The sequence below is a fragment of the Arachis ipaensis genome, chromosome B2 (genome assembly GCF_059453495.1).
Source record: "Arachis ipaensis isolate K30076 ecotype BB chromosome B2, ASM5945349v1, whole genome shotgun sequence".
In the NCBI taxonomy this organism is placed as follows: domain Eukaryota; kingdom Viridiplantae; phylum Streptophyta; class Magnoliopsida; order Fabales; family Fabaceae; genus Arachis; species Arachis ipaensis.
Genome location: NC_142437.1, coordinates 113,279,653 through 113,286,888, shown reverse-complemented (window position 1 = coordinate 113,286,888; position 7,236 = coordinate 113,279,653). Strand labels below are relative to the sequence as shown.

General features: G+C 29.2%; 1 pseudogene across 1 annotated transcript; it reads right to left on the bottom strand.

The window, feature by feature from the left end:
- Window positions 1–1,555: 1,555 nt before the first annotated feature.
- On the bottom strand, window positions 1,556–6,327 carry LOC107625854 (aspartate aminotransferase, mitochondrial-like; annotated as a pseudogene). Its single transcript, XR_015904888.1, has 10 exons — window positions 5,947–6,327; window positions 5,758–5,843; window positions 5,138–5,344; window positions 4,950–5,055; window positions 4,600–4,704; window positions 4,334–4,506; window positions 3,321–3,480; window positions 3,157–3,252; window positions 2,975–3,068; window positions 1,556–1,872 (listed from the first exon to the last, which is right to left on the bottom strand). The product of XR_015904888.1 is annotated as an aspartate aminotransferase, mitochondrial-like (transcript).
- Between the last annotated feature and the right edge of the window lie 909 nt (window positions 6,328–7,236).

The window sequence follows — 7,236 nt, the reverse complement described above, 5'->3', positions numbered from 1 at the left end:
TATATATAATTATTCACCATGTGCTTACTTCAGTTTAAATTTTTGGAAAAAATAATTTGATGAGAATTTAATCACAGATTTAATTTACAAAATGATAGTGTAAAAATTAAAATTAATTTAGTCAGTCTTTTAATTTAAATAATATTATTTAATTAATTTAAATATTCACTTTTATAGCGAAGAAATTATAGCCAAAAAATTAAAACTAGTTTATTTCATTGTTTTGCTCATAAATTTTAGAAGAATGTTATTATTGTATTAATAAGTTAAACTTGATCTATCGTTACAGTGAAAGAGAACTCCTCCTTTTTATACGATTAATATATATATTTCTTTTTGTCTCTATTAATTATGAAAATAAATTCATTTAATTAAGACAGCATGCATTAATTAATATCAACATATAAATACACTATGATTCAAATCAAACTCTCGAAAATAATAAGGTAGGTGATATCTCTGTTCTTAAGCAGGGCAAACACCAATTAATTACCAAGAAGGTGGGGATGAGACTCAAAAAGATATCGAACATAACATTGTTTGGGTTGAAGGCTTTGCTTCAAGTTCAACCAATTTGTCGGCAGACAAAAAATTATTAAATAAAAAAAAAAGTTAATAGAAAACAAAAACTAGTGACTTAGCTGTCTCTGATTCCCATGTGCACAAGGATGGGCCACAGTACAGTTTGTGTTTAGCAACCATGATGCACCCTAAATAAATTCCATAATAGGAAATGTAATATAATTAATATTCAGAAAAAAATATATTTAGTATTCATAAAATAATTTAATTATTTATTTATATAAAATTTTATGGATAATTTACATTAATAAACTAAATGGTGTTCAAAATTACACATATGTCCTAAATCAATTTTTATTATACGTCTGTCCTAAAACATCTCTGTTAATCCAATTTATTATATATACTATATCAATAGTAAATTGATTGATTTGATTTAAATTAGAGATATTATAGGACAGACATGTAACGAAAATTAATTTAGAACATTTATATAATTTTAAACTTCATTCAGTTTATTAATGAAATTTACCCAAATTTTATTATTTTATAATATTATATTTAATTATTTTAGTGATTTTAATTTTTTTATTAAAAATATATAAAAATAGAAGGTGTGATTTATAGTGTTCATTGAAATATTTTAGTTCGTTAAAATTTTTAACCGATTCGAATCAACCTCATTTTTTATAACTTTTTTTACCAAAAAAAAAAAATCCGCTCCATGGTATTCGATTTGGTGAAAACTCATGTGCAGTCGACTTCACATGAAGTTGATAGTTGAGAGCCGTTAGATAAAAATTTAGTCAAATCAGTTAAATCATCTAACGGCTCTCAATTATCAACTTCACATGAAATCGACTATACCTGAATTTCCACCATGTGATTTTCACTTGTATTTAATGATTTTTTCATTATTTATTTATTTATTTATTTACTTTTTAAGTATAAATCTTAATTCCAATTCCCACATTGGTAATCTTGGTGTATGGCAGAGTATGTGTAATTAAATTTGCTAATTACATTCATCAAATATGAAAACATCAAAGCCTTTCTATACAATGACTTAGGCTATGTTTAATTGTTTCACAAGAGTTAAAAAACATTTACAATAGTCTAATATTATTTGACTTTGTGAATATTTTCACCTACTACAGGTATGTATGTTGTATGGTAGGTTTAACAAGAATAAATTACATTAGGCAAAAATGGTTAATATATCATGTGATCAGAGTAAAGTTTATGATTAATGCATGTTACATGCAAACAGAGGCTGCTTCACTGATTCTTGTAACTTGATGAATTGCATTTGCCAAATAGTTTACATTGCTTGGTGTCACACCTCCCATGCTGCAAGTACAACAACCTTAAGAGTTAAATGAAGCTTATTATTATTTATTGAAATTAACAATTAGAACAGAATTTTAATGTATGTTTAGTGAAAGTGTGTTCCAGCATGCTCTCGTTCTTTTTTTATATTCCTATTTTACCCCTGTAATGTTCTTTCCACTAAAACCAAACATAATATAGAGATACAAAAATGATAAATACTATCATAAAGATTTTACAATTAACTTTGTGTGAAGATGTATTTTTTTTTTATCATTAGATGATAAACAAACAAAACACACTTTTAACATAAGACTCTTCACTCTTCATAAGAAGATGTTTTTAACATCTTTATTTAAATAGGTGCCTATAAAAACTGTGTTCTTTTTCTTACTTTTTCTAGGTTTCTATCCTCGTTGTCTTGGGATAGGAACCAAACGATTTGCAAACTTTTCTTTTATTCGTCTCATTATTCTTAGATATTTACCAAATATGGGGATGGTCTATACTATAAGAAAGTTTTCAAATATATTCGGAATACTGGTATTTTAATAATCTTAATAGTTGATTTTAATTAATATATATTATATATTTTTTTTATAATTGAGATCAATGGTAAAAATTATTAGAACATCGGTGTATCTAATATACTTAAAATTCTTTTCTATACTATAATTTTTGGTTTGCTCAAAGTTCTGAAAATCGAATCAATCACTGAATCGGTAAAATTAGAAATTCAAAGATTTAAAGATTTAATCGAGATTCAACCAAAGTTATAAAACATATATATAGTTTTAGAAAAAGTGACTTTTTTTTTTTGTATTTTACTATTTTAAACTAATTAACCGCTAAAAAAATTATGCTGGTTCGACCCGTTAACTGATCCTTTGACTAGTTTTTTTTATGCTCTAACCAAATAATTGCCAACTACTTTTTGTTTTGAACCAGACCATTCTGATGACCGATTCCCAATTAATTTGATTGAACCGACCGATTCGGTCAGGCTCGCAAAACCATAGGTTTGTTAGGTAACTAACTTTTTTCGGCCAACAAAATAATGTATAAGAGAAGAAAAATATTGACCGAAAAAAATTGGTTTCCGATCTTTTCCACATAAGCGTACCTTATTCGTCCATCTGGACTCATATATATATGGAATAGCTTCTCCAAGTGTCTAACCTGATCAGGGGCTAATCCAGAAAACAGAACATGCCAACCTGAATTCGGTACATGAACTAAAGTCATGATTTGTTTCCTCAAGCAAAAGGTAAAACAACATATATGCAAAATCACAACACCAAAAACCTGATTAGTTATATGTTCCCAGTTGAAAGATGAATCCAAGTCCTCAAGATTTCGATGTAGAGTAGTTCGCATTGCTCGGATTCTGTTAGCCATGATCTTCAAAAAGACTGAATCTATTTAGAAATGGAAAAAGCAAAAAATATGGTTTAAGGCAGTGATTTTACCTTCATCTCTTTCTTCCATTGTTCTTTCATGTTTGGATCACTCAAGATCATAGTAACAAGTAAAATGCCATGGATTGGAGGGCTGCTATACATTGAATGAGCAATGTGCTGTAGTTGGCTTTTCACTGCAGCTGCTTGCTTTATATCCCGGGTCAAGACACTATTATCGACATTCAAGCATATCAGTCTATGAAGCACGGACACAGACACTTGACATAACGTCAACATGGAGACAAACCGAATTTTTAAAATGAAAGTACATAGACATGGAATATATTTGTGTATATTTTCAAGACTAATATGGTTTTCAATTATTTAGATTTGGAAAAAAAAAGTGTAGTATTTACTACTTTCTAATCTTGGCCAAAAATTGTGTAGCATTCTTAACTTGTGTCATTTATGCCGATACTTGCTAGCAGGTTCATTTGACAAATTTGTAAAATTATTATTCTTATTGAGATTTCTAAACCCCATATATCATAGTCAAGTTGTGTTTGAAGTATCTTTGAATTAGAAAGTGTAATACATGTTTGGTCAAATCCATTTTTGCATATGATATGATGTTTAGTTTTTAGGTCGGACACTAACATAGTTGATTTAGAGTTCAATTAGCGAGTCAACTTTTTTCAGCCAATATCAGTCAACTCTTTAAAACTACTTTTTTTTATCCTAAATTCTAAATCCTAAACATAAAACCTAAATTCTCCAAAAACTGAGGGTTAAAAGAATAATTTTCAAAAGCAAATAGCTAATACTGACTAATTAAAAGTTGGTTTCCTATAGTTATTCGTTTATTTAGTCGCGCTTTCTAGAACTCAATAAATCAAATAACACAGTACAACATATTGGTGACATTGTTACACAATTTAACTTTTATCACAAAAATGCATCACAAAATATTTTTGACCTAACTTATAATGCACGGAGACAGAGTCATTGTATATGATATGCTATGCTTCTAATTACAAGGATTTAGAACTGAAACTTTGGGGAGTCAGATTAACAATCTTTACCTTAAACAACCAACTTTATGCCCGAATAGTCCCATATTCTTTGCAAATGATTGAGCACAGCCTACTAAATGTCCATCTTCAACGAAAATCCGAAGCGCCGCAGCATCCTTATCAAGATCACCACTTGAAAATCCTTGATATGCCATATCAAAGAAGGGAAAATGATTTTTGACCTGGAAAGTAATTACTAAGAGAATGTTACAATCGATTCAAAGTTATGGTATCATAGCAAATATTTAAGCATCTTATTATGTGTCATCACATACCTTGAACTGGTATGAAATCTCTCTCCATTGTTCTTCAGTGGGGTCAACACCGGTTGGATTGTGAGCACAAGGATGAAGCAAGAAGATCGAAGAATCCGGCGCGTTCTGAACTTGCAAGTTACAAGCACAGAATGAACATAGAATAGTCAAAAGTTTGTTTTATATATCATAGTATAGTTGCATTTGGATTGGACGATGGTAGTTCATATGTTAATACTAAATGCTGATCATATATCCTTAGATTTGCTTGAAATACAAGAATTCAAGATGTGTATAATGGATGCTAAATTTCTATGTAATTCATGATCATGAAAATCATGCATAACTTTGATAACTAAATTATTATATACCTTGATATCATTTATGAGTGCATCAAAATCTAAACCCTTTGTATCAGGATCATAGTAGTGGAATGTTTTGACTGGAATCTGAGCCTGTCTCCAAATGTTGTGGTGACTATAACATACAAACTTTGAAAATTAGATGCTGGGGAAAAAAAAAACATCATCAAGAATAATTCTGTGGAAAAAGGACTAACTTTGGCCAGGTAGGATCTGGAAGATGAATTAGAGAATCAGGATAGAAATTCCTTTGGAATTCGGCAAAAAGCCGACACGCGCCGGTTCCGGACAAAGCTGGAACTCCAGCATACAACCCTTCTCTTACAACAAATGAATCATTCCCATATGCCAACTTTACACTCTCCATAACAAACTTTGAACTAACCTCAGAAGAGTTTGTTTCCCTGTCAATAAACACATTAAATAAACTCTCCATGAGAAGGCAAAAGAAATATTCATAGAATCAGTTTTACTCCAAGAAATCTGCAACTAATTGTGGCCAAACTAGAGTGTATGTACCAAAAACTGACACAGATTATGTAAACTGTTCTAAATGTCGGAGTATAATCAACGTTTTATATGATCAATTTTGGCACAGAGTAAAGATGATTCAATTAATTATCGACCCGTCAATAAAAATAACTACTTTTCAGAATCCGGTTCTATAGACTAGACTAGCCAGATTGTTACAAAAACTTAAAAAAAAAAAATCATAATCCAACATTCAATTCAGTTTCACTTTCCTATATAAGTAACATGGTAGCTTGTAAATTGTAATCAAGGAATGTTTCAGTGCTGAAAGCTAATTAAGACTCACTCTAATGTATATCTGTTAATCTTTGCTTCTGCATCACCAAAACATTGAGGAGTAAAGGGTTTTCCATTATCATCCCTATAAGTACCCTAACATATATAAAAATTATTAGCAAGATGTTAATATAATAACTAAGTAAGCATTTTGTTTTTCTCTTTCCATAGCAATAAGTTAATTACTTTAATTACTTACCATAGCAAGATTGACCTTGTGGGGAAAAGGGTCAGCAAGAAAAGACTCATTCACACTGACAATGGGGTTCTTTGGTGCAACTCTCACTTTGTCCCACCAACCATGGCCACTACAAGTGGATACAAACCTTCTCGCTGTTCTGCCATTGAAGTACCTCCACATCACCACCATGATCATCAAGCATATGCTTTAATTTGGAACTTGGAAGTTGTATATATATATAGTAATATTATATATTGATTTATGATTCATTGAGTTGAATCAAAACTGAATTGTGTATATGTATATATACATATCCATAGAGAAGGAGAAGAAGGTTAGTGAGTGAGTGAACTTTACCTTCAACTGCCGTGGTTTTTTGTTGTTTTTTTTCCTCAAAATGTTTCTATGTGCTCCTTTGGGTTTGTTTATGGTTTCTTACTTTCTCTTTTTGCATGTAAGAGGGAACAAAAACAAGAACCACATGGCCACGTTTGTTTGACTTGTTTTCCACCGTCAGATGATGGCCACGTGTCATCAGATTCTCGCAATGTCGCTTTGTAATTTGTGAAATGTATATATTGTACTACCAATTTTATATTTTAATTAAAAAAATTATTTATATACTAAAATCAATGACGGTATATTTATATAATATAAATTTTAAAAAATTATAAAAATTAATATAATAATTTAATTATTATTATATTAATAAAAATAATTAATATTTATAATAATTAGTTTTTAATTAACAAAATTATGCACTTTCAATTTAAATTTTATTAGAAAAATATTAAAGATTTAATATTTTTATTTTTAATTTATATTTAAATAAATATTTATTTTTTTATACTAAAAGTATTAGTCTTTTAATACTTTTTATTATTATTTTTGGCTGGAGACTGGAGTTAAAGTAGAACAATTTGTTGTCAATTGTTTTCGTTCCCTTGGGCCATCAGAGCCCTAATTTGTCACCTTGTGGGACGACAGGCCCAACAATAAAAGGCATAAAACGATGTTAGGAGTATTCTAATGTCCATAAATCACACGTTGGAACTTGGAAGCACTCTAATGTCAAAAAAAAAAAAAAAAAGTGCTCATCACATAGTTTATTTTAAATTTTTAATTCAAAGATTACTAATTTGAATCAAACATGAGAAATAAGAAGAGTAAAATAGTCACTAATGTTAAGGCTAAGTCTTATTTTTCTTTAACGTTGAAACGTCTTTTTTCATTCTAAACATTTTATTTTATTTTATTTTAGTCCTCTAGTTAAAATTAATTTTTTTTATTATTATCTTCTTTTCTTTT